Here is a 25664-nt window from a genome sequence, read left to right as displayed (position 1 = left end):
GAGAAATGTTCATTGTACATTATCTTATGACAGTTAAAAAACTTGGAGAAATACTAATAAGATTACACATCTCTGAGTAGTCCTTATTCTAAAGTCATGTGTCAAAGAGTATTTTTTTTAGCAATAGTCAAAAGCATTTTCTCGGAAGATAATGTTTTATGAGCAAAGGCTGTTTTGAAATCGTAACATAATACTGTCCTTCCTACCTTTATCAGGGTGTCTGCAACCTGATTAGTTTCTTAAAAGATTATTATTTCCCTGTGTTCAACCTACATGTCTGCATGGACAGGGGTAAGAACAACCAATCAAAGCCACAGTTTAGAAATGGCCAACTATCATGAGGAATAATCCATGGCCTATTTTAGATAAAATTCTGACAGCTTGCTCTTGTGACAAAGATGTTAACAAGGAAAGAAAATGGCACTAATTTAATCCATTCTTATAGTTCATTCTAAAATGAGACTAGCATGACACCAAGTTATAATAATAAATACTATAGTAATTTCACAATTCTTCCTACATGCTGTTCACACTCCTTTCACATGCAAATTTGCCATCCATTGCTTCATGACAGTGATTTTAAGTGCATTAAAGAATTCTGAATTGTCTTATACTTGATCTCCTAATTATGTTGCCAGAACATACACAGAATAGTACCATACACTGGCATTTGTCTGATTTATAGCATTTCTTCATACAGTGGGTTCCCCACTTCTCCTGAAGATCTGGGTTCTTGGACACAGTAACAGTAGTAAGATTCGATAACTACTGCAATGATTAGTAATAATCAAATAATCACTATGAATAGTTGAAAGAGAGAAGTTAACACTTTCCAAATATGAAGTCATTGTGAAATACAAATATTTATTTTGTAATACAAATTTACATTTATAAAAAGTTAAAAAAAACAGAACATTTGAAAGAGATGTCTAAAGATTAGTTTTTAAGGACATGTTTGAAAAGGCTACATAACTGTGAAAAAGAGATACTGAAGATCACTGCTTCCGGGTATCCCACTTTTCTCCAGTGCTTTGGGGGCAGTGTCCTGGGCTAGTGCACTGGGTGTAAAGCACAGCATTGGTGTGGTGTAAAGAAAATTAGAAATGTTACAATTGTTTAAGGATTGTGAAACCCAAGCCAGTTAGGATTTTCTCATATGTGTTCGTGGCTGACACAAAGAATGCTTAGATCTACTATTCTGGATGAATTTGAAAAGAATGAAAAGTCTGGAGAAAGCACCTTGAATGAAAAGTCTGGACAAAGCACCTTCCCCTGACTTCATCTAGTTTATAATCCATGAAGAGATAGTATCTGAAGGTAACCCAAAGCAAGTATATTGGAACACCCTTCACTTTGATGAAAGTATGGAGAAGTGGTAATCTGTTTCATTATATGCTTTTATTTCTAAATACTATGTCATGCTTGGTGATTCCGTGGTGAGAGATTGTGGGGCAATGAATTGAAGTGTCTACTTTTTGGGAAATGACTTTTGTACTTTTCCCTGTGAATAGAAAATTGTGACTGAGGGAGAGTCCCAGGTGACAGCCATTTCTTTAGCATCTTGCCCACCAGGAGAGTGGAAACAAGGCTCTGACTCTGTCAGTAACTTCTCTGCATGCTTGTTTAATTAATTAACCACAGCCTCAGAATTCGGCTTAATAGCCTTAATTACGCAGGAAAACAATACACTGTGTAAATTAGTATACACCAGACGTGACATAATTACCAGGGCAGGGTGGACAGCATTTTGTTGAAGTGCTGCTTTAAATGAGTCATTTCAATGCTGAAAATATATTTTTTGTATTTGAGAGCTAATGTACTGAATTGTTCTTTCAGAAACCTGGTTCCAAGTGCTCTAAAATGCCAGGTAGGTGGAAAATAATAAATTCTGTGTCTTTTGGGATAAAAACCACATTTTGTATTATAATGCTGGGTGGCACAATCACTGTAATTTAGGAAGGTTGCTATTATTGTATGAGCAAACTTTTTTTTATATTATTACTGTTTATTTTAATGCAGGGACATATTCTCTAGCAGACACATAATGAAAATGGCCTTGTATTAAAATTGTTTACCTGCTGTTTGCTGAAAGGTGTTGTAAAAATTAGAAATAGAAAAGACCTCCTATGGCACCTAGTCCATCCCAGGCAGGGCAGAGAAAAAGATTATACCCTTTAGCAGCTTTGCTAAAGAGCCAAAAATAGACCCCACTTTCATATATCTCACTGAGTAAATTGTAGGTGGAAGGATGAGATCGTTTGTGTCAATTCAGGAGGAAAAACAGTATTCCCACAAATGTTGAGAAAGAGGGGGTACCAATTTATTGACAAATAAATTGACTGAGGTCCCACATTTGAGGGATTTAAGGTCAAAACAATTTTTTTTTAATTCCTCAATTGATTGTGCTGACTTGTGCAATTATTTAGAGTTTCACCATTAACTTATCCAATTATCTGTGTAACTACATAGGCATTGGAAACAAGAGTGGAGAACGTTATTCTTTCACTCTGGAGATTAAGTGCAATAAAATACTGGATTGCTTTGAATATTACCAGCTTTTCGTTCCTTTCTGACTTTTCTCAAGGTACAAAGGAGCAAGACATGGCAAAAAATGTACATAAAAGCAGGAGGAAGCAGATGAGTCACAAGAGGCCTAGATTATTTGCACCAGAAATGAGCCCAGAATGGGTTGAAGTGACACTGCTGTGATAAAGCTGAATTAGCCCTTGGCAAAATTGTTTCTGAGACCTTTTCTCTTTTCTCCACCCTTTGCCTTTCCTGTCAGTACCCATCCACTCCCATTTTCCTTCCCCGGGGCCCCAAGAACCTCCTCCAGTCAGTGAAAATCTTCACCAAACTAAATTGGAAAAAAACCGATGTTAGGTATCTACCCATCTATTTCACAAATTCAGTATCTCTTTGTGGCCCCTTCCTCCACCCTTCTGTTAGATCTCCGTTGTGATTAGAGAAGGGGCTACTTAGCAAGTCTTAGTCGCTTAGGAATTTCAAGGGCTTTCATGTTAATGACTGTAACAGGCAGCAGCTAAAGGGCCCCAGTGATCCCCACCTCCTGGTGTTCTGCCTGTGTGTAACCCCCTCTCCTTGAGTGTGAGCTGCACCTAGTGCCTGGATTCTAACAGAATATGGCAAAAGTGATGAGATGTCACTTCTGAGATTAGGTTACAAAAAGATTGTGGCTTCTTTCTTAGGCTCTTGCACTCTTTCTGGCTTACTCTGAGAGAAGCTGCCTGCCATATTGGGTATGTCCTATGGATAGGAACAGAAGGAGGCCTTCAGCCAACAGCTGGCGAAGAACTGCATCATGCCAATGACAGGAGTAAGCTTCCAAACTGAACCTTCCGGGGTCAAGTGAACCCAGACCTAGCTGACAGCCTGCCTGCAATTTCATGACTGACTTTGAGTCTGAGCCACCCAGCTAAGCTGTGCCCAGATTCCTGACCCACAGAAACTGTGAGATAATAAACGTTCGTTCTTTTAAAATTCTAAATGGGTAACAAACGACACAATGAATTATCTCATGTAAAACATAAAAATGAATTTCAGTTAAAATGATAATCAATCCGTTTAATTAGTGAACCAGTTAGTTAACTTTGCCCCGTATTGCAGACATCAGAACTCACCAGTCAGACTTTCAGTGTGCGTGCTGCGCTGAAGAGCCGAAAGGGCACACTACCATCTGTAGTGCGATGACTGAAAGTTGCTGTCAAATCCCCGCCCAGGCGTAACGGTGCTGCAGGGCAGGGGGCGTGGCTTGGCCTCGCTACTGGCTGCTCGCTGCGCCTGCTCCTGCTCCTGCGCCTGCGTGGTGTGGTGTCCTTCGGCTGGCTAGGCTCTAGTCGGGAGAGCCCAAAGCACAGAAGTCGGAGATCGCTGTGGCTGTAGCGGAGGGGGGGGGGTTACCCCTCCACCTGACCACAAGGTACTTTTGTGGAGGGCTAAACGCCTTCATAGTGGACCTGCTTCTGTTAGTTCTGATGGTTGGCACTCAGGGCTAATAAGACGAAATTTAGAATTTTGAACTCACTATGAACCCACGTAGTCGCTTAGCTTTTATGTCACGTGAGCCTGGCTTGTAAATTTTGCCTTTCATTCCAAGGGAATTCCCAAATTTAATTACTGTGGAACTCTTTCTCAAGCAGAATCTTATGACACTAGTGCTCTAAGGAACACATTTTGGGAAACATCGATAAACTATTTCCTGTTATTGGACAGATAGATTGTTGGCAGTTTTTAGCCATTGTAAATAACTCATCTTTGGGAACATCTTGAATTATTTCCCACAGTACATCCCTAAGAGAGGAATGCCTGGGTAAAACAACATCTTAAAATTTTTTGATAGAAATTCTCAAATTACTCTTGAGAAATATTTCACCAATTTTATACTCCGGCCTTAGGTATTTTCCTCAAACCATATCATTGGAAATTGCTGTATTAAATATTTGTCCGGGCACCTGGGTGGCTCAGTCGGTTAAGCGTCGGGCTTCAGCTCAGGTCACCATCTCATGGTTTGTGAGTTCAAGCCCCGCCTCAGGCTGTTTGCTGACAGCTCAGAGCCTGGTGCCTGCTTCAGATTCTGTGTCTCCCTCTCTCTGCTCTTCCGGGATTTGCACTCTCTCTCTCTCTCTCTCTCTCTCAAAAAATAAACATAAAAAATTTTAAAAAAATATATGTCAATTTGATAGGTAAAAAATTATATATTTTAAAATGCGTTTTGTTTATTTGATTATGAATGTGGTTAAACATTTATACTTTTGTTTGGTGAATTATTTATTTTTGTACTTTGCCCAGCTATCTTGGGTTTGCCTTTTCATTATTGTGGAAATTTTTAATATAATTTCATGTAAATATAAGTACTTTGAAGGCAGATAGCTGAGTAGGGGGTTGGGGTAGTGACAAAGGACAGAGGTTGGAGGCACCTTAATTAATTAATTTAGTTTCTAGTTTATTTTGAGAGAGAGAGAGAGCACATGCAGGTGAGCAGGGGAGGGGCAGAGAGAGAGGGAGACAGAGAATCCCAAGTAGGCTCCATACTTTCAGCACAGAGCCCAGCATCCCCACGAACTGTGAGATCATGACCTGAGCCTAAATCAAGAGTTGGAAACCTAACCGAGCCAACCAGGCACCCCAGAGGCACATTATTTTAGATAGCATGTTTGAAAAGATTGCTCAGAGAAGGTGACATTTGTTTGTCTGAAACATCTTTTATTTGCCTTTATGGAAAACAATGTCCGCATTCATTTCCATCCTTCCCATTGAGCTCTCCTCCAGGGGGTTGTTCTTTATGCAGTGTATTAAAAACTTCCTCTGGCTTCCCATTGAGCTTAGCAAATGGAGAGTCCAGCAGGAGGTCAGAGGGAGGAAAGAGAATGAAATTGGGGTATTTATTTTCCTAAACCTCCCTCCCTTCCCCACCAGTAGTCATTCTGGGCTGATGAAGGTCATTACTTCTCTCAAAGCAACTTTCTCTTCATGAAACTTTCATGGTTCCAGTAACTGCTTTATGCCATTACCCTCTGCCCCCCCTCACCCCCACCCAGTTTTTGAAATAGTAACACCTCTATCCCTTGTAGTTTTGCTAACCCTAAACACACATTTATAGTCTCTTTGCAAATACGCTGTCTTTAAATTATCCCAATTTGAGGGGTGCCTGGGTGGCTCAGTTGGTTAAGTGGCCGACTTCGGCTCAGGTCATGATCTTGTGGTCCGTGAGTTCGAGCCCCGCGTCGGGCTCTGTGCTGACAGCTCAGAGCCTGGAGCCTGTTTCAGATTCTGTGTCTCCCTCTCTCTGACCCTCCCCCATTCATGCTTTCTCTCTGTCTCAAAAATAAATAAACGTTAAAAAAAAATTTTTTTTAAATAAATAAATTGTCCCAATTTGAATGTGCCGTCTATTTACTTTTGAGACCCAGTACCAGAAACCTACCCAGATCCCTTCTACTATTCACCCATCTTTCCACTGCTGTAAGTATTTGCTGCTAATGGCTTATGACTACACACTTCAGAGAATTGCCTTTAGGCTTACGGAGCCACCTTACCCAGAAATGCCCCGGAAGTTTTGCCCTCTCATCCAGGGGGCAGCCTGAAGCCTTTGACTGATGTAAGGGGCAGGGTACAAAAGTCTATTAGCCTTAGTGACTAGGAAAAAAACAACAAAAGGTCAATGAGTCATTTTATCAGATCCTAGGCAGTAATATGAAAATGTATTGTTTAAAACCGTGAGGTACTTGGGCAGATAGACAAATAGACTACTAGAGAATAGAGAGACTGAAATCAGACCAATGTATATTTGGGAGCTTTATATTTGAGAGCTGATAAAATCCATAGGAAAGGATGAACTATTTAACAAATACTTCTGAAGATACTGGCTATGTTACAGTACAAGATACATTTAGATTTCCATACCACATCATTCACAAAAATACATTCCAGTGAGGTTAAAAATCTAAATACCAGGGACGCCTGGGTGGCTCAGCTGGTTAAGCATCTGACTTTGGCTCAGGTCATGCTCTCACGGCTTGTGAGTTTGAGCCCCGCATCGGGCTCTGTGCTGACAGCTCAGAGCCTGGAGCCTCTTCAGATTCTGTGTCTTTCTTTCTCTTTGCACCTCCCCTGCTCAAACTCTGTCTCTCAAAAATAAATAAACAAACATTAAAAAAAATTTTTTAAATAAATAAATACCAAAAGAAGCTCTAAAACTTTTAATAAAAAAATGGGAGGTATTCTTTATGCCATTAGTAGATAATTCTTAAATGCAAAGAGCAAACAGGAAAATATTTATACATTTTCCTACATTAAGACAAAAAACTTCTGTATGATAAAACGTAAAAAAAAAAAAAAAAAGAACACGCAAGTCACAGAGAAAACAGCTGCAACTCATATTACCAATGAAATATCTATGTCCAGAATATATAAAATGCTTTTAGAAATTGAAAATAGCAAAAGAAATATTGCCAAAAGATATAATAGTAAATTCAGAGAGGAAGAAAGATGTCCAATAAATATATGTAAAGATGTCCAGCCTCTTTAGGAATTAGAAAATGTTAATTAAAACAAAGATATAACATTTTATATTTTCATATTTATTAATTTTGCTAATATCAACTGTTAGTGATAATGTGGAGAAATAAGAACACTAATGCAGGACTGGAGGGAGGGCAATGGGTATAATTTTGGAAGGCAATTTAGAACTAGCAAATAAAATTGACAATGCACGTTCTCTGTAACTCAACGTTTCTACTACTGGGGCTTGCTTATCAGGGAGAAACTCTTGTTCAAGGAGGCATGTACAAAGATATTTGTACATGAAAAAATACGTTGTAGTTTGGTCCAATGGGAAGCATAAGAATGAAATGAATGAACTAGATTTGAATGTGTCAATGTGTACAAATCTCAAAAACTTGTAGGTTAAAAAAAAAAAAGGTTGAGTATAGATATGGTACCAAACATTTAGCAAGTTTACTCAAAAGAAGAACAAAACATGTATAAGTTTGTTAATACTCATTTTAAGTGGGGTGTTATTTCTAGGTAGATAGGGGTGGAAAGTGGGACTGTACTCGTATTTGTAGTGTTTTGTTTCTTTGAAAATAAAGATAATCTAAAGAGAATTTTAAATAGAAGCAATATATTAATAGAGATTTAATCTCAGTAGTGAGCATATCAATATCTGGTACATTTCCTATAGTTTTCTATTTGGCATAAATAATAATAACACATTAAAAAACAGCACATGTTAAAAATATATAGAAAAAATTAAAATGAACAATGAAAATAATAAAGCTTTAAATGATGCCTAAATTATTTGTGTTAACATGGCTGTAAAACTCCAGTTAAAAATTTGTTGATGAGGAAGATACTTGATGTAAAGAATTAATAAATACAGGCTTGGTCTTTAAAAAAAAATCAGAACATTTTGCCTCTCATGGGATAACCATATGGTGCTTTCATACTATAGAACTCCCCATGGGAGAAGTTTTTTTCAACACCAGAAACCAAAATGTTTAAGCAAAAACATTAATTACAAAATACTGTTTCCAATGCTCTCTTACCTCTTGAGATTAATGTTTTTGCTTAACATTTTGGTTTCTGGGATTGAAAAAACTTTTCCATTAAACTATGCATTAAAAATATTTAAAAATATATTATCTACCATTCTGGTGAGGTAATTTACTATCAGTTAACTATTATAAATATAGTATCTATTGTTACAAATTAATACATAATAATATAAAAATAATACATTGAAATAATGTGCATTAAAATATTTAAAATATATTATCTAGCATTTTTAGCTCTACTGGGGAGGCGTTTTTTCAAGATACCTAGTTTGCTGCATTGCTGGAAACAGAAGTTGGAGGTGATACATATGTAGATACTTGAATGTGGTAAAGAAGCAATCTATGCAAAAATTAGTTCTGTGGAAAGAACAGAAGTTCTGAGCAGGGATAGTTTAGAATATCTGAGAACTGTCAATATAGCAAGTATAACTAACATGGTATAGTAGAGGGGGGAGAGTAGTAGGAGACAATGTCAGAGAGGTAGGCCTAAGATAGGTCCTGTTACAGTCTTATAGGGCATGGCAAGGATTTTGGATTATTCAGATTTTGGTGGGAAACCATAACATAGTTTGATAAGAGGAATGATGTGATAGGATTTACATTTGTCTGTTTGTTCTATGGAATATAGTTAGTAAGGGAATCAGCTGGATTTTGAAGTAGTCCAGATAGGCTACTATATTGATTATCGTCTCTTTTCCTAAAACAAACACAAAAGCACTGAATACTATGGCACATGGATATTATTAGCATGTCTTTTATTACCAACATCATTTTATTGCCACAATGCCCTTATTTCTACAGCTGCTATGAGGCAGGCCACTTGGAAGAAGAATTCATGTAATGGGGTTTTTTAATGCCATAATTTTACTTCTGCAAACTCTGCTTCCATTAATTATTTTCAACATGGTATGTTTTAGTAAATTCCACAGTTAGTCTTCTTGGTTGAGGTAATTTCTCATCTAGTTCCACAAATTACCTGGAATATATTATTGAATTAAATAGAGTATCTGGGTGGAAAGGCTGTTTATGGGCAGGGCATCATTTATTGCACATAAGTACCATTATTCATCATTATGCTCATTATAGTACAAAGGCTTTATCTGCTTTTGACATCTTGCCCTTTAAAGCAACCCAATTTTGGCTGCATGTGGAGGTTTAAGAAGAAGTACAGCCCATTTTTCTAATGATGGTGCTATAGAAGCTAATGGCAGCATAAACCACTCTAGACAACTAAGAACAACTTGAGTAGTACTTTTAAATACTTTTAGAGGAAAACCTGAAAACCTGTCAAGAAGGAAAAATTGAAGTTTACTTTATAATCAAAGAGCTTTTAATTCTTGTTATTACCATAAGGAAAAAAGGAAACACACCTTAATATGAATAGAATTTGCATGTGTGCATGTGCATGGATAATCTTCCCTACAGAGACTCTGGTTAGTAGAAAACATGCATTATGAGGAATTAGAAATTGAGTTCAAGTATGAATCAAATTCTGGTTTGGCCATTTGTTGAGTGACCTTAGGCAAGTCAGTTTGTCTCTTGGGCTGCTTGCTTTAATATTCCACAGTTCTGTAATCTCTCTTTGTATTAAAAAAAGGGGTGATCAATTCCCACTTGACAAATGTCTCATTTGTGGATAACTGCTTGACAACTGTGATGTTTGTCCCTGCAGCTCTGATCCTCAGAGGCACTGGCCTCATGATTTTCTGTCTGCTGCTCGTGATGTGTCATGGGTTTTAATAATAATTTTTGGTAATGAAGGGAGTGCTGATAATGCAGTTGAAAGTGCATGAAACTGAATGTTTGTTGTGTTTTAAATCTCTTTTATTATGAAGCCTTCTAAGAATGTCTTAAGAAATACTACTACTGGGAGCATAACCACCCATGATACCCGCTGTCTTTTGTTTTATTGATGATATATTGGTGATATATTTCCTTTTGAATATTGTCTCCCTAGAGAAAGCATGGGGTAAAGGTTACTATTAGATCTTTAACTTCAGTGCTGCTTTAAATTTTCTATTTGTGCTTTAGAAGTTTTCTATTTGTCCTTTAAGTTTCTGAGATCACTAATCTGGGATTACTTAGAGTTAAGAGTAAGAAAATGTGATTGTAGGAAGGCATGGGCAAAGGAGAGGGTAATAGTAAGTTTCAGGGTTCAGGTTGGCATGGTTGGAAAAAAAATAAGAGCAGAAGTATGAGGATGGGAGAGAGGGGAGGATTTATTCTATTTACCCAAAATGTGTATTTATAATACAGGCCTTTTATCAAGTCATCTATTCATTAATTCATTGAATATTTGTTAAATGATGTTACGCCAGGTGGCAGGGAATCAAATACAAATAGGATACCATCAAACAGTGAAAAGAGATAATAGGTTTATGGAAGAGATGCAAAACAATTCTTTGGGAGTCTGGAGAGGTAAGAAAGTTCTTTGTTATTGAGAAGATCAGGGAAGTCTCTGGAAAAGAGGTCTTGAAGGACAGGTAGAAGTTTTTCATTTATAGCAAATATTTAGTGAATACCTATATTGTGGCAGGATTTCTTCTTGCTGCTGGAGATACAGAATCAAGCAACACAAAGCCCTTGCTCTTGAGGAGCCTTCATTCTGGAAGGAAAAGACAGAAATTTAGCATACAGTGTTTCTTTTTTCTTCATAAGTGTTACAAAGAAAAATAAAGCAGAATAACAAGAGTTTGAAATAATGGGTGGTACTATTTTATATAGGGTATATACAGAAATGGCTTTATTAAGAAGATGTCTTCTGAGCAGAAACATGATGGAAGAGGGTGCAAGACATGTGGATATCTGGGGTGTGAGCACTGCAGGCAGAACAAGCACGAAGACCCAGAAGTGGGAGCATGCTTGATATGTTTTATTTTTATTTTTTAAAATATAATTTATTGTCAAGTTGGCTTACAGTGTGTACAGTGTGTACAGTGTGCTCTTGGTTTTGGGGGTAGATTCCCATGATTCATCGCTTACATACAACAAACACCCAGTGGTCATCCCAATAAGTGCCCTCCTCAATGCCCATCACCCATTTTCCCCTCCCCCCATCAACCCTCAGTTTTTCTGTATTTAAGAGTCTCTTATGGTTTGCCTCCCTCTCTTTCTGTTTGTAACGACTTTTTCCCCCTTCCCTTCCCCCATGGTCTTCTGTTAAGTTTCTCAAGTTCCACATATGAGTGAAAACATGATATCTGTCTTTCTCTGACTGACTTATTTCATTTAGCATAATACTCACCAGTTCCATCCGCGTTGCTCCAAATGGCATAATTTCATTCTCATTGCCAAGTAGTATTCCACTGTATATATAAACCACATCTTCTTTATCCATTCATCAGTTGATGGAAATTTAGACTCTTTCCATAATTTGGCTATTGTTGAAAGTGCTGCTATAAACATTGGGGTACATGTACCCCTGTGAATCAGCACTCCTATATCCTTTGGATAAATTCCTAGTAGTGCTATTGCTGGGCTGTAGGGTAGTTCTATTTTTAATTTTTTGAGGAACCTCCATACTGTTTTCCAGAGTGACTGCACCAGTTTGCATTCCCACCAACAGTGCAAGAGGATTTCTGTGTCTCCACATCCTTGCCAACATCTGTTGTTTTCCTGAGTTGTTAATTTTAGCCACTCTGATTGGTGTGTATGAGGTGCTATCTCAGTGTGGTTTTGATTTGTATTTCCCTGATGATGAGTGACTTTGAGCATCATTTGATGTGTCTGTTGGCCATCTGGATGTCTTCTTTGGAAAAGTGTCTATTCATGTCTTCTGTCCATTTCTTCACTGGACTATTTGTTTTTCAGGTGTTGAGTTTGGTAAGTTCTTTATAGATTTTGGATACTAATCCTTTATCTGATATGTCATTTGCAAATATCTTTTCCCATACTGTCAGTTACCTTTTAGTTTGACTGATTGTTTCCTTTGCAGTGCAGAAGTTTTTATCTTGATGAGGTCCCAGTAGTTCATTTTTGCTTTTTAATTCCCTTGGCTTTGGAGACGTGTCAAGCAAGAAATTGCTGCAAAGAGGTCAAAGAGGTTGTTGCCTGTTTTCTCCTCTAGGGATCTGATGGTTTCCTGTCTCACATTTAGGTCTTTTATCCATTTTGAGTTTATTTTTGTGTATGATGTAAGAAAGTGGTCTAGTTTCATTCTTCTGCATGTTGCTGTCCAGTTCGCCCAGCACCATTTGCTAAAGAGACTGTCTTTTTTCCATTGGATAGTCTTTCCTGCTTTGTGAAAGATTAGTTGGCCATACATTTGTGGGTCCAATTCTAGATTCCCTATTCTATTTCACTGGTCTGTGTGTCTGTTACTGTGCCAATACCATATTGTCTTGATGATTACAGCTTTGTAGTAGAGGCTAAAGTCTAGGATTGTGATGCCTCTTGCTTTGGTTTTCTTTTTCAACATTACTTTGACTATTCAGGATCTTTTATACATCAAGAAGGCTAGTGTGGTGGGGCACCTGGGTGGCTCAGTCAGTTAAGCATCTGACTTTGGCTTAGGTCATGATCTCATGATTTGTGAGTTCAAGCCCCATGTTGGGCTCTGTGCTGTCATCTCAGAGCCTGGAGCCTGCTTTGGATTCTGTGTCTCCCTCTCTCTCTGTCTCTCCTCCACTCACTCTCTCTCTCTCTCAAAAATAAACATTAAAAAAAGAAGGCTAGTGTGGCTGCAATAAAACAAGCATGAAGAAAAGCATTAGAATGTGAAATCAGAGATGTTGAGGGGCCATATTATGGAGGGTCTTGTAGCCTATATAAGAACTTTGGATTTTACTTTAAGCAAGGTGAGAAATCACTCTATTTAAGTAGAGAAATATAATTATACTGATGGGTAAAGAACAGATTATGTGTTCATTGGAGAGGGCGCAAGTAATGATGGAAGCAGGGAGACTTGTTAGTAGATTATGAAGGTAATCCAATTGAAGAGTGATGGTGGCTCAGATCTGAGTGGTAATAGCAAACATAATGAGAAATACTTGGAATTTGATGTATTGTAAAATTAGAACCCAGGGGATTTGATTTTGAATTGGGTATAAGATGTGAGAAAAAGAGAAGAGTCAAGGATGACTCCAAAATTTCTGACATGGAGCAACTGTAAGGTTGATAAGTAATCTTAGAAAACATGGAACAGTTGATATGGTAAAGGCTACAGAAAAGAGCAGGTGTAGTGGGGGAGGTACTATTTTATATAGGGTATATATAGAAATGGCTTTATTAAGAAGATGTCTTTTGAGCAGAAAAATGATGGTCTTTAATCCAATTTGAGTTTATTTTTGTGTATGGTATAAGAAAGTGGTCCAGTTTCATTCTTTTGCATGTAGCTGTCCAGTTTTCCCTATACCATTTGTTGAAGAAACTATATATCTTTTTCCCATTGGGTATTCTTTCTTACTTTGTTGAAGAGTAATCTATATGTCTGTTTTTGTCCCAGTCAGAACTATACTATTTTGATTACTACAGCTTTGTAATATAACTTGGAGTCTGGAATTGTGATGCCCCCAGCTTTTCTTTTCTTTTTGAAGATTACTTTGGCTATTCAGGGTCTTTTGTGGTTCCGTACAAATTTTAGGATTGTGTATCCTGACTCTGAAAAATGCTGTTGGTATTTTGATAGAGATTGCATTAAATGTATAGATTGCTTTGGGTAATAAGCATTTTAACAATATTTATTCTTCCAATCCATGAACATGGATGTCTTTGCATTTCTTTGTGTCATCTTCAGTATCTTTCATCAGTGTTTTATAGTTTTCAGGGTACAAGTCTTTCAGCTCTTTGGGTAGGTTTATTCCTAGGTATCTTGTTCCTTTTGGTGCACTTGTAAATTATATTGTTTTCTTAATTTCTCTCTCTCTCTCTCTTTTTTTTGCTGTTTCATTATTGATGTATAGAAATGCAACAGATTTCTGTTGATTGATTTTCTATGCTATTTTACTGAATTCATCAATCAGTTCTAGCATTTTTTTGGTACAGTCTTTCAGGTTTTCTATATATAGTATCATGTCATCTGTAAATAGTGAAAGTTTTACTTCTTCCTTACCAGTTTTGATGTCTTATATTTCTTTTTGTTGTCTAATTGCTGTGGCTAGGACTTCTAGTATTATGTTGAATAAATGTGGTGAGAGTGGACATCCTGGTCTTATTCCTGACGTTTGGAGAAAGGCTCTCAGTGTTTCCTCATTAAGGATGATGTTAGCTGTGTCCTACTTTGTTGAGGGTTTTTATCATGAATGGATGTTGTACTTGCCAAATGCTTTTTCTGTGTCTATTGAAGTGATCGTGTAGTCTTTATTCTTTCTCTTATTGATATGATGTATCATATTGATTTGTGAGCTACATTTGCATCCCAGGGATAAATCCCACTTGATTGTGAATGATTTTTTTAATGTATTGTTGGCTTTGTTCTGCTAGTATTTTATTGAGGATTCTTGCATTGATATTCATCAGAGATATTGGCCTATAGTTCTTTTATTTTGTGGTGTCTTTATCTGGTTTTGGTCTCAGGATGATGCTGGCCTCATAAAATGCATCTGGAAGATTTTCTTCCTCTTTTATTTTTTGGAATATTTGAGAATAGGTATTAAATCTTCTTTAAATGTTTGGTTGAATTTGCCTGTGAAGCCATCTGGTCCTGGACTTTGTGGGAAGTTTATTGATAACTGATTCAATTTCTTTGTTTGTTCTTAGTCTCTTCAAAATTTCTATTTCTTCCTGTTTCAGTTTTGAGAGGTTATATGTTTCTAGGAATTTACCCATTTCTTCTAGGTTGTCCAATTTTTTGGCATATAGTTTTTCATTTTTCATATATTCTCTCATAATCCTTTGTATATTTGTTGTGTTGATTGTTATTTCCCCTCTTTCATTTCTGATTTTATTTATTTGGGTCCTTTTCTTTAAAAGTCTGGCTAAAGTTTTATCAATTTTATTATTTTTTTCAAAGAACCAGTTCCTGATTTCATTGATCTGTTCTATTATTTTTTAGTTTCTGTATCATTTATTTCTGCTCTAATCTTTATTATTTGCTTACTTCTGCTGGTTTTAGGTTTTGTTTGTTGTTGTATTTTTTCTAACTCCTTTATGTATAAGATTAAGTTGTTTATTTGATATTATTCTTGCTTCTTCATGTAGACCTGTATTGCTATAAATTTCCCTCTTAGACCTGCTTTTGCTGCATCCCAAAGGTTTTGCACCATTGTGTTTTCATTTTCATTTGTTTCCATGTGCTTTTTTATTTCTTCTTTTATTTTCTGGTTGACCCATTCATTGTTTAGTAGCATGTTATTTAATCTCTATATATGTGTGGTCTTTCCAGATTTTTTCTTGTGGTTGACTTGTGGTTGAGTTTCATAGCATTGTGGTCAGAAAAGATGCATATGGCATGACTTTTATCTTCTTGAATTTGTTGAGGCTTTTTTTAAATGACCTAATATGTGATTTGTAATTTTAACGACCTAATATGTGCACTTGAAAAGAATGTGTATTCTACTCTTTTAGGGTGGAATGTTCTGAATATATCTGTTAAATCCATTCGGTCCAGTGTGTCATTCAAAGCCATTGTTTCCCAGTTGATTTTTCATTTAGATGATCTGTCCATTGATGTAAGTGGAGTATTAAAGTCTTCTATTATTATTGTATTATCATTTCTAGTTCCTTTTGTTTGTTAATAGTTTATGTATTTGGATACTCCATTTTGGGTGCATAAATATTTACAATTGTTAAATCTTCTTGTTGGATTATGCCCTTTATTATTATGTAGTGTCCTTCTTTGTCTCTTGTTATAGTCTTTGTTTTAAAGTCTAGTTTGTCAGGTATAAGTATTGCTACTCCAGCTCTCTTTTGACATCCACTTGCATGATGTATTTCTATCCCCTCACTTTTAATCTACAGGTGTATTTAGGTCTAAAATGAGTCTCTTGTAGGCAGCATATTGATGGGTCTTTTTGTTTTTAATCCATTTTGTCACCCTAGGTCTTTTAATTGGAATATTTAGTCTATTTGCATTCATAGTAATTATTCATAGATATGTATTTATTTATTTATTTAAAAAAAATTTTTTTTTCAACATTTTTTATTTATTTTTGGGACAGAGAGAGACAGAGCATGAACGGGGGAGGGGCAGAGAGAGAGGGAGACACAGAATCAGAAACAGGCTCCAGGCTCTGAGCCATCAGCCCAGAGCCTGACACGGGGCTCGAACTCACGGACTGTGAGATAGTGACCTGGCTGAAGTTGGACGCTTAACCAACTGCGCCACCCAGGCGCCCCTAGATATGTATTTATTGACATTTGATTACTCATTTTGTGGTTGTTTCTGAGGATTTTTCACGGATCATCTCCTATCTTTCTCTCTTTCATGGTTTGCTGGGTTTCTTTAATGATATATTTGAATTTCTTTCTCTTTATTCTTTGCATATTTATTGGTGGCTTTTTATTTGTGGTTATATAACATCTATATATAGCAGTTTGTAGTAAGTTGATGGTCATTTAAGTTTGAGCCAATTCTTTACTCTTTTCCTTCCCACATTTTAGGTATATAAGGTGCCATATTACACCTTTTTATTCTGTGAGTTTGTTGACTCATTTTTTTAAAGAAATATTTATTTCTACTGTATTTGTGTTTCCTACCTTCATACTGTCACTTTTGAACTTTCCTTTTCCACTCAAAGTGTCCTTTTAAATGTTTCTTGTAGGGCTGGTTTAGTAGTCATGAACTCCTTTAGTTTTGTTTGTTGGGGAAACTCTTGATCTCTCCTATTCTGAATGATAGCTTTGCTGGATAGAGTATTATAGGCTACAGATTTTTTTTCATTTTTCAACACTTTGAATGTATTATGCCAGTCTCTTCTGGCTTGGAAAGTTGCTGCTGAAAAATCCCCTGATAAAGTTATGGGATTACCCTTGTATGTTACTGTCTTCTTTTGTCTTGCTGCTTAAAAAGTTTTTTTTCTTTATCACTATATTTTCCCATTTTAATTACAATATGTCTTGGTGTGGATCTGCTTTTGTTGATTTTTTTGGAGGTTCTCTGTTCCTCCTGGATCTGGATATCTGTTTTTTTCCCAGATTAAGGAGGTTTCTTGCTATGATTTCTTCAAATAAATTTTCTTCTCCCTTTTCTCTTTTCTTCTTCTGGGACTCCTATAATATGAATGTTATTAAGTTTGATGGAGTCACTAAGTTCCCTAAGTCTGTTCTCATTTTGCATGATTATTTTTTCTCTCTTTTGTTCAGCTTGATTGCTTTCCATTACTCTGTTTTCTAGGTCATTAATTTGTTCCTCTGCTTCTTCCAGCCTGCTGTTCATTGCATTAAGCATGTTTTTACTGCACTCTTCATCTCTGGTTCTTTTTTTTTTTTTTAATTTTTTTTTTCAACGTTTATTTATTTTTGGGACAGAGAGAGACAGAGCATGAACGGGGGAGGGGCAGAGAGAGAGGGAGACACAGAATCGGAAGCAGGCTCCAGGCTCTGAGCCATCAGCCCAGAGCCTGACGCGGGGCTCGAACTCACGGAGTGCGAGATCGTGACCTGGCTGAAGTCGGACGCTTAACCGACTGCGCCACCCAGGCGCCCCTCTGGTTCTTTTTTACCTCACTGATGTCTCCCACTCTTTTCTCAAGTCTATTGAGTATCTTTATGATTATTGCTTTAAGTACTCCATCAGGCATGTTACTTATATCTGTTTCACTTAGACTCTGGCTATGGCCTTGTCCTTTTCTTTTCATTTAGGATAAATTTCTCTATGTTCTCATTTTGTCTAAATCTCTGTGCCTGTTTCTCTGTGTTAGGAGAGTCAACTATATTGCCTGTTCTTGAGAGTAACGGCCTCATGAAGAAGAGGTCCTGTAGTGTCTTGCTACGTATTGTCCCTTATTCCCTAGGGCTTGGCACTTCCGGGAATGTCTCCAATGTGTACTGCATGTACTCTGCTTTTGTGTCCTAGCTGCTTTATCCTTTGGGCTGGTCATTTGCAGAGGTTCTCCTTACCTGCTGTGAGCAGTGATGGGTTCCTGGCCTGACTGTGGTGCATTTTAACTAGGTGTGCTCTTGTCTGCTTATAAAATGAGACCTGTTGCCATGCTGTGGAAACTGAGGCTCCACAAAACTCTCAGGATGGGAGACACAGTGTTGGTAGGGCCTGTCTTCTGGGGGAGGGTCCCACTGTGTTGGGACTGAGGCAAGTGTGACTGGTTTCAAAGGAAGGTTCCAAAAGAGCATGGGGGTGTTTGGTCTTAGTGTAAGCAAGTGAAGTAGTAAGTGTGAGTGCTGTGCTCGTTCCTGTAGGTGGCCCTGTGGTTATGCTGAGGGACAGGTGAGGGAAATGGTGCCTGCTAGTTCCTTTGCTCTCAGAAGGATCTCTCCATGAATGCTGCCTCTCTGGCACACACTCCAAGATGAGCAAATAACCTTGCCACTCAGGTGTTCTTCAGGTCACTATTTCTAAGTTGTGTATCCAGGGGCTGTTTGCCTTGCCTTTTCTCCAAGAGGAGCACCAATGCCTCTGGGCTCTCCTCAAGCCAAGCCTGCTGACCTTTAGGAACTACAATCTTTAAGCCCTGCTGGTGACAAGAACTCACAAAATTCAATCTGTCTAGCTTTCCAAGACAATATCTATGGGGATTTGTTTTCCCCATGCACTCCCCTGTGTGTTCGTCTGAGGCTCCCTCTCCACTGCAGTGGCACTCTCCATTTCTCTCCCACACCATGTCTCTGTACTTCCTACCTTCTTCAGTGTGGCCTTTTCTCTGCCTTTAGTTGTGGAGTTTGTTCTGCCAGTCTTCAGGTCAATTTCTGAGATATTTAGGATGATTTGATAGTTATCTAGTTGTATTCGTGGGACAAGGTGAGCCTAGGGCCCTCCTATTCTGCTTCCATCTTCCCTTAAGGAAAAACTTGTGAAATGTTTCCTTGAGCAAAATTTTGAAATGTTTTATGCAGAAATGTATGAAAAGGGTGTTAGGCATACAGGAAAAAGAGGTAGTTAATGGCAGAAGAATCATTAGAAAAACTGAGATTTAGAGATCTCATAGATGAAAAATTAGAAACATTTTTTTTTAATGGAGAGAAGATAGTTGGATTCTGGTTAAGGACTGTATGTGAGAGTACATACACGAACAATATCTGCTTAACCACAAGGAGCTCTATGTCTAGTTCTGCTTGATTATGAAATATTATCTAAAACTGGTGCTTTCTTCAGAACCAAATGCTTTTTAAGTATTTGACAAGATTGTTAGAGAAAGGGCTTGTATTTTAAGACTCCCATAATTATTATTAAAAAGTTATTCCTTATAGATCTATTTAGTCCCTAAGAGGGTGTAACACTTTGTTATTTAATCCATGTATGAGTATTTTACTTCCAGGGCTCATCTGCTCTGACCAAATCCATAGAGAGGCTCATGATATAAAATAAGAATGCCATAATAATGTTTCCATTAGTAAGTGGATGCTTTATATCTTCTGTAAAATGGTAATTTTATAGTATAATTCTGGAAATATTTTTTAAACATTAACATTTATTAAATACTAATTTTATTGCTATAAAGACAGATATGGTTAAAAATAGCTACTCACTTTTCCCACTCTGAAATATATATACTAATTTATTTCCTTCTTTTAAAAGAACCAAGGGGGCATCTGGGTGGCTCTGTCAATTGAGCATCTGACCCTTGATTTTGGCTAGGTCATGATCTCGTGGTTCCATGGTTCGTGCCCCACATCTGGCTCTGGGCTGTCAGCACAGAGCCTGCTTGGGATTCTTTCTCTTCCCCTTTCTCTCTGCCCCTTCCCAATTTGTGCTGTTTCTGTCTCTTTCTCAAAATAAATAAATACTTAAAAAAAAAATAAAAGAACTAAGCACAAAGTATGAAGTGGGAAGTATTTAGGCATTTGACAAATATGACTTCTTGAAATATTCAGGTTATGTATGAACATGAGGAATCTTTCTAATAAAAGGGCAGTTTATTTGTTTGTATCCAGTAGTATTTATAAAACAAAATATATAAATTCAATAATTTATCTAAGCTATCTCTTTCAAAATGTAAAGCCATTACATTTGCTGTTTGATCAAGAGAGAGGAGAAGAAGTGGTGGGGAAAGGAGGAAGTGGAGTTAGAGAGTATACACAAGGTCATCATATTTGGGTTAGGAGTTGTGGTAGATTATAGAAATGACCACAGATTCTTCCCATTCCTGTAAACATGTCCCTTTGCAATGTCACCTTTCAAATCCTCTAACAAAAGTTGGTATCTACTCTGTCTTGAAGCTGGGTTGTCCACATGACTTTATTTGGCCAGTTGGACACTGCCAAATAAACGTGTTTGCCCTCTTGCTACATTTTAAGGGGGTTTACCCTCTTGCTACACTTGAAGCTCATAGATCACCCATATGCTGAAGGTATGAGAGGCTGTGTTGAGGAGACCCAAGGTGCCGCAGCCAATAATCTGTCAGGATCTGGCCAACAGCCCAATAACCACCAGTCATGTAACTGAGGCCATCCTTGAACATCCAGCCAGCTTACCTGCCAGTTGATGAAAGAAGAAAGAGAGGCATTATATGTTGATGAAAGTGTTAAACAATTAATAGTATATACTATTTATACCTTTTTTGCTGGCCATTCTTCCTCAGAGGCCCATAGGCAACAGCCATGGTACCCATCTAGAATAGCCTGATCCTGAGCCCCACTTCCACAAGCTTGGCAGCAGCTATGTGGCTCAACCAGATAGCACAGAAGATCTGAAGACCCAAGGCCCAGCAAGCCAAGGTAGGCCACATTGCCCTGTGCCTCGTGTCTGGGCCCATCCAGCCTATAGTGAGGTGAAGGCTGGCAGGGGCTTTGGTTTATGAGTTAAGGGTGGCTGGAATTCACAAGAAAGTGGCATGGACCATAAGGATCTCAGTGGACCCAAGAAGGTGGAACAAGTCCACAGAGTCTCTGCAGGCAAACATGTGGCCCCTGAAGGAGTACTACTCCAAAATCATTCTCTTACCCAAGAAGCCCTCAGCTCCCAAGAAGGGAGACAGCTCTGTTGAAAAACTCAAATTGGCCACCCAGCTGATAGGACCAGTCATGCCCATACAGAATGTCTACAAGAAGGAGAAGGCCAGAGTCATCTCAGAGAACTACAATGGTTCACCAGCATTTGCATGACTCATGCCAATGCCAAGCTCGTTGGCAAAAAGGACCAAGGAAGCTGAAAAACAGGATGTTGAAAAGGAAAAAGGAAAAAATAAAACGCCATTGGCAACTTGTGATAAAAAGTACATATATATTTCTAAAACTGTATGCAGTTAACAGCACAACCTCAAAAATATAAAGCACACGTTGACAAAACCAAAAAGGAAAACAGGAAAAAAAGAAAAATCTACAATCATAAAAAAAATTTTTAACACACTGGTAGGAAAAGTGAAGAATAAAAAAATAAAATTTGAATATAACAATTATAAACTGACTTAATGGATATCTATAAAGCACTTATTCAGCAACTATAGGATATATCTTCCCAAACCTCCTCTTAGCAAAATTGACCTTGTGCTTGGCTGTAAAATGAGTCTCAACACACTTCAAGGATTAAAATCATATAAAGTATGTTCTTTTACATAGTGGAATCAAGTCAGAAATGAGAAATATAAAGATAAGTTTATTTTTTTCTAAATTTTTATAATGTTTATTTAATTTTTTTGAGAGAGAGACTAAGTATGAGTGGGGGAGGGGCAGAGAGCGGGAGACACAGAATCTGAAACAGGCTTCAGGTTCCGAGCTGTCAGCACAGAGCCCAACGCGGGTCTTGAACCCACAAACTGAGAGATCATGACATGAACCAAAGTTGGATGTTTAACCGGCTGAGCCAATCAGGTGCCCCTAAAGAGAAGTTTAAAATCCAATAGGATAAGGAATAAACCACAGTAGAAGTTAGAAAACATTTTAATTTAATAATATTGAAAACATTACATTTGAAAAATTGTCCAATGCAACTTAAATAACATGTCAAAACAAATTTATAGTCTTACTTGCATATATATATTAGAAAAGAAGATCTGAAAATCCATGATCTATGTACCCATCCCAAGAAGTTTGAAAGAGACAGCAAATTAAATCTAGAAAAGAGAAGGAAGAGATGATAAAGACAAGAATAGAACGTAATGGAACATTTTACAGAAAATCAGTAAAACCAGAAGTTAGTTCTTAGAAAACACTAATAAAAGTGACAAATCCTTAGCAAAATCATCATGAAAAAAGAAAGTATTAAATACCAATATGAGGAATATCTCAACAAATTCTAAAGACATTTAAAAAATAATAGGAGTTTAGCCATAGAGAATAGCTGATGCTAGACTTGTCCTCCTGCCATAAATAAGCAACTAGGAAATTGAGTATAATTTATGATGCTGCTATGTTTAGACATTGAGCTACGGATAGCACAATACTGTGATCCTGGAGTGAAGAAATACAAACAAGATGAACCCCATGATCACCCTGCTCTCTGACTGGAGAACCTTTCCAGATTGCAGCTTAGGAAACGGCAAACAGAACAGAGCGCAGAGATCCCAACTGGGAGACCAAGATTCCAGCTAATAAAGCAGCTGGAATGGGTGGGGCAGAGTATATCAGGGAGAAGGGAAGTGTGCAAATAAATAGTTCCAGATGTCTGGTTCTTAAGTGTGTTGCTGAATGCTAAACTGAGCTTGAATAAAGTAAAACTCTACGGGGCAGGGTAAAGAACTACCAGGATGTTGTAAACTGAATAATTCCCATTGCTCACATAGGCTTGGGAGATGTTCAAATTCTGACTGGCTCAGTTAGCTCTTCAGAGTATTCTACCAAGCCTTTATGGAGGAAGTAATGCTAATTCTACACAATCTCTTCTAGAAAAAAGAAGAGGGAACACTTCCTAACTCATTTTATGAGATTAGCATCATCCTAATACCAAAACCAGAGACCTCATAAGGAAAGAAAATTATAGACCAATAACCTTCATGAACATAGAGACAAGAATTCTCAACAGACATCGTTATGTATGGATCAATTATAAGAATTACAAAAAAACTAAAACTAATGATTGTCTTTAGCAAAACAGAGAATGCAAAGTCAGTTTACAAAAACTGCATGTGTGTGTGTATAAATAGGTAGATAGGCATACATAATACTTACATATGTAATACGTGTGATGCATACACACACACACACACCCCACAGTGGAAAATAATATTTTTAAAATAATTTACAAGAGCATCAAACAATATGAAAGACTTAGAAATAAATTTAACAAAATATGTGAAAGACCTGTACACAGAAAAGACATTAATTAAAGAAGTCCTAAATAAATAGGTACACCATTTTCGTGGATTAGAAAAATCAATATTTGTAAGATCTCAGTCCTTCTTAAATAGATTGATATTTCCAATACAATTCTAATGAAAATTCCAGCAGTCCTTTCCATGGAAATTGACAGACTGATTCTACAATGTGTGTGGAAATGCAGAGGATCTGGAATAGCCATATGATTTTGAAAATTAAGAACAAAGTTGAAGGACTTACAATATCCAATTTCAAGACTTTCTATGAAGCTGCAGTAAACAAGACAGAATGGAATTTGTGTAAAGATAGAATATAGATTAAGGATAGAGTAGGGAGTTAGAAATTGACTTATACATGTATGGTCCACTGCTGTTTGATGAAGGTGGCAAGGTAATTCAATTTGGGACAGGACAGTTTTTTCCAGTAAATGGGGCTAGAAACAGAATATCCAGGTGGAGAAAAAACAAATCTTGACCCTTAACTCATTTCATATGCAAAATTATCTAAAAATGGACCTAAACATCAGATATGAAATTGTAGACCTTTGAGAAGAAAACATGGAAGAATGTCTTCATGTTTTGGGGTAGCCAAAGATTTCTTAGATAGAATACAAAATACATACAAGAAGAAATTAATAAATTGGTCTTCAAAATTTTTTCAAAATTTTTTACCAACACTGTTAAGGAAATGAAAAGGCAAACTACAGATTGTCAAATTATTTGCTATGCATATAACTAACAAAGGTCTTGTATTCAAGATGTATTAAGAACTGCATAACTCAATAAAAACAAAAAACCCAATAAAAATCAAGCAAAAATTTAAGAAAAAAATTTTAATGTTTATTTTTGAGAGAGAGCATGAGCGAGGGAGGGGCAGAGAGAAAAGAAGACATGGACTCTGAAGCAGGCTCCAGGCTCTGAGCTGTCAGCACAGAGCCCAATGCAAGGCTCAAGCTCATGAACCTCAAGATCATGACTTGAGCCAAAGTCAGATGCTTAACTGACTGAGCCACCGAGGTTCCCAAAAATTAAGCAAAGTTTTAGACAGTTCATAAGAGAAGGTATGTGAATGACCAAAAAACACAGGAAAAGATGTTCAAAACCATTAGTCATTAAGGATATGCAAATTAAAATCACAATGAACTATCACTACACACCTACTAGAATGTCTAAAATTTAAAAGATTGGCAGGAGCAAGTCTTGGTGTAAATATGAAACTTTCATACATTGCTCTTGGGAATGTAAAATCGCACAACCACCTTAAAAAATAGTTTGGCAGTTTAATATATAGTTAGACATTCTTTTAGTGTACAACTCAGCAAATCCATTTATAGGTATTTACCCAAAAGGAATGAGTATATGTTCTCACAAAGACTTGTACACAAACGATGATAGCCACTTTATTATAATAGCATAATAGCCAAAACCTGGAAACAACCCAGAACAAATTAAATATGGAATATTCATGTAATGTAATCCTACTGAACAATTTAAAAAACCAAACTACTGATACATGAAACAACATGGATGAGCTCCAAAAACATGCTGAAAGAACAAAGCCAGACATAACATAGTATATATTGCATGATTGCTCCTCTAGAAAATTCTAACATGAACAAAAATAATCAATAATAGCAGAAATAAGATCAATGGTGGGGCGCCTGGGTGGCGCAGTCGGTTGAGCGTCCGACTTCAGCCAGGTCACGATCTCGCGGTCCGTGAGTTCGAGCCCCGCGTCAGGCTCTGGACTGATGGCTCGGAACCTGGAGCCTGTTTCCGATTCTGTGTCTCCCTCTCTCTCTGCCCCTCCCCCGTTCATGCTCTGTCTCTCTCTGTCCCAAAAATAAATAAAAAACGTTGAAAAAAAAATTTTAAAAAAAGATCAATGGTTATTGGTGACCTGGAGGTGAGGGTGTGGGTTGGTAGTGATTACAAAAGGAAATGAATAAATATTGAATGTTTAACATTTAAACATTGAATTTAAATTTAATGTTAAATAAACGTTGTTTATTTCTCTTTATTTAATAAATTTAAACATTGTTTAACATTGAACATCTAAGAAAAGAAGGCTTTTAGGAAACACTTCTAAGGAAATTGAAAATTGAAAAGCTTTCCACAAAGAACCTACAGGCCTAGAGGGTCAATTTTTCCAAATATTTAAGGAAAAAATAAGATAAATCTTGCATTTCTTCTAAAGAATAGGATGTGAGAGAGTTCTTTCTAATTATTTTATGTCCTCAGCATTATTTTGATATCAACACCTCCAAAATCATTAAAGAGTAAACAA

The 25664-nt window shown here is 37.1% G+C and overlaps 1 long non-coding RNA gene across 1 annotated transcript in view; it reads left to right on the top strand.

Moving 5' to 3' along the window:
• Positions 1–3797: 3797 nt before the first annotated feature.
• LOC147580007 (uncharacterized) overlaps positions 3798–25664 on the top strand; it is a 36085-nt gene continuing 14218 nt past the window's right edge. Inside the window, exons 1-2 of the long non-coding RNA XR_015251865.1 lie at positions 3798–3940; positions 20708–20843. This is a non-coding gene — a long non-coding RNA (uncharacterized LOC147580007). The remainder of the gene's footprint in view (positions 3941–20707; positions 20844–25664) is intronic.

Source organism: Puma concolor, chromosome B3 (genome assembly GCF_028749965.1).
Source record: "Puma concolor isolate L17-30 chromosome B3, mPumCon1.1.hap2, whole genome shotgun sequence".
In the NCBI taxonomy this organism is placed as follows: domain Eukaryota; kingdom Metazoa; phylum Chordata; class Mammalia; order Carnivora; family Felidae; genus Puma; species Puma concolor.
This window is presented reverse-complemented; position numbering and strand designations above follow the sequence as displayed.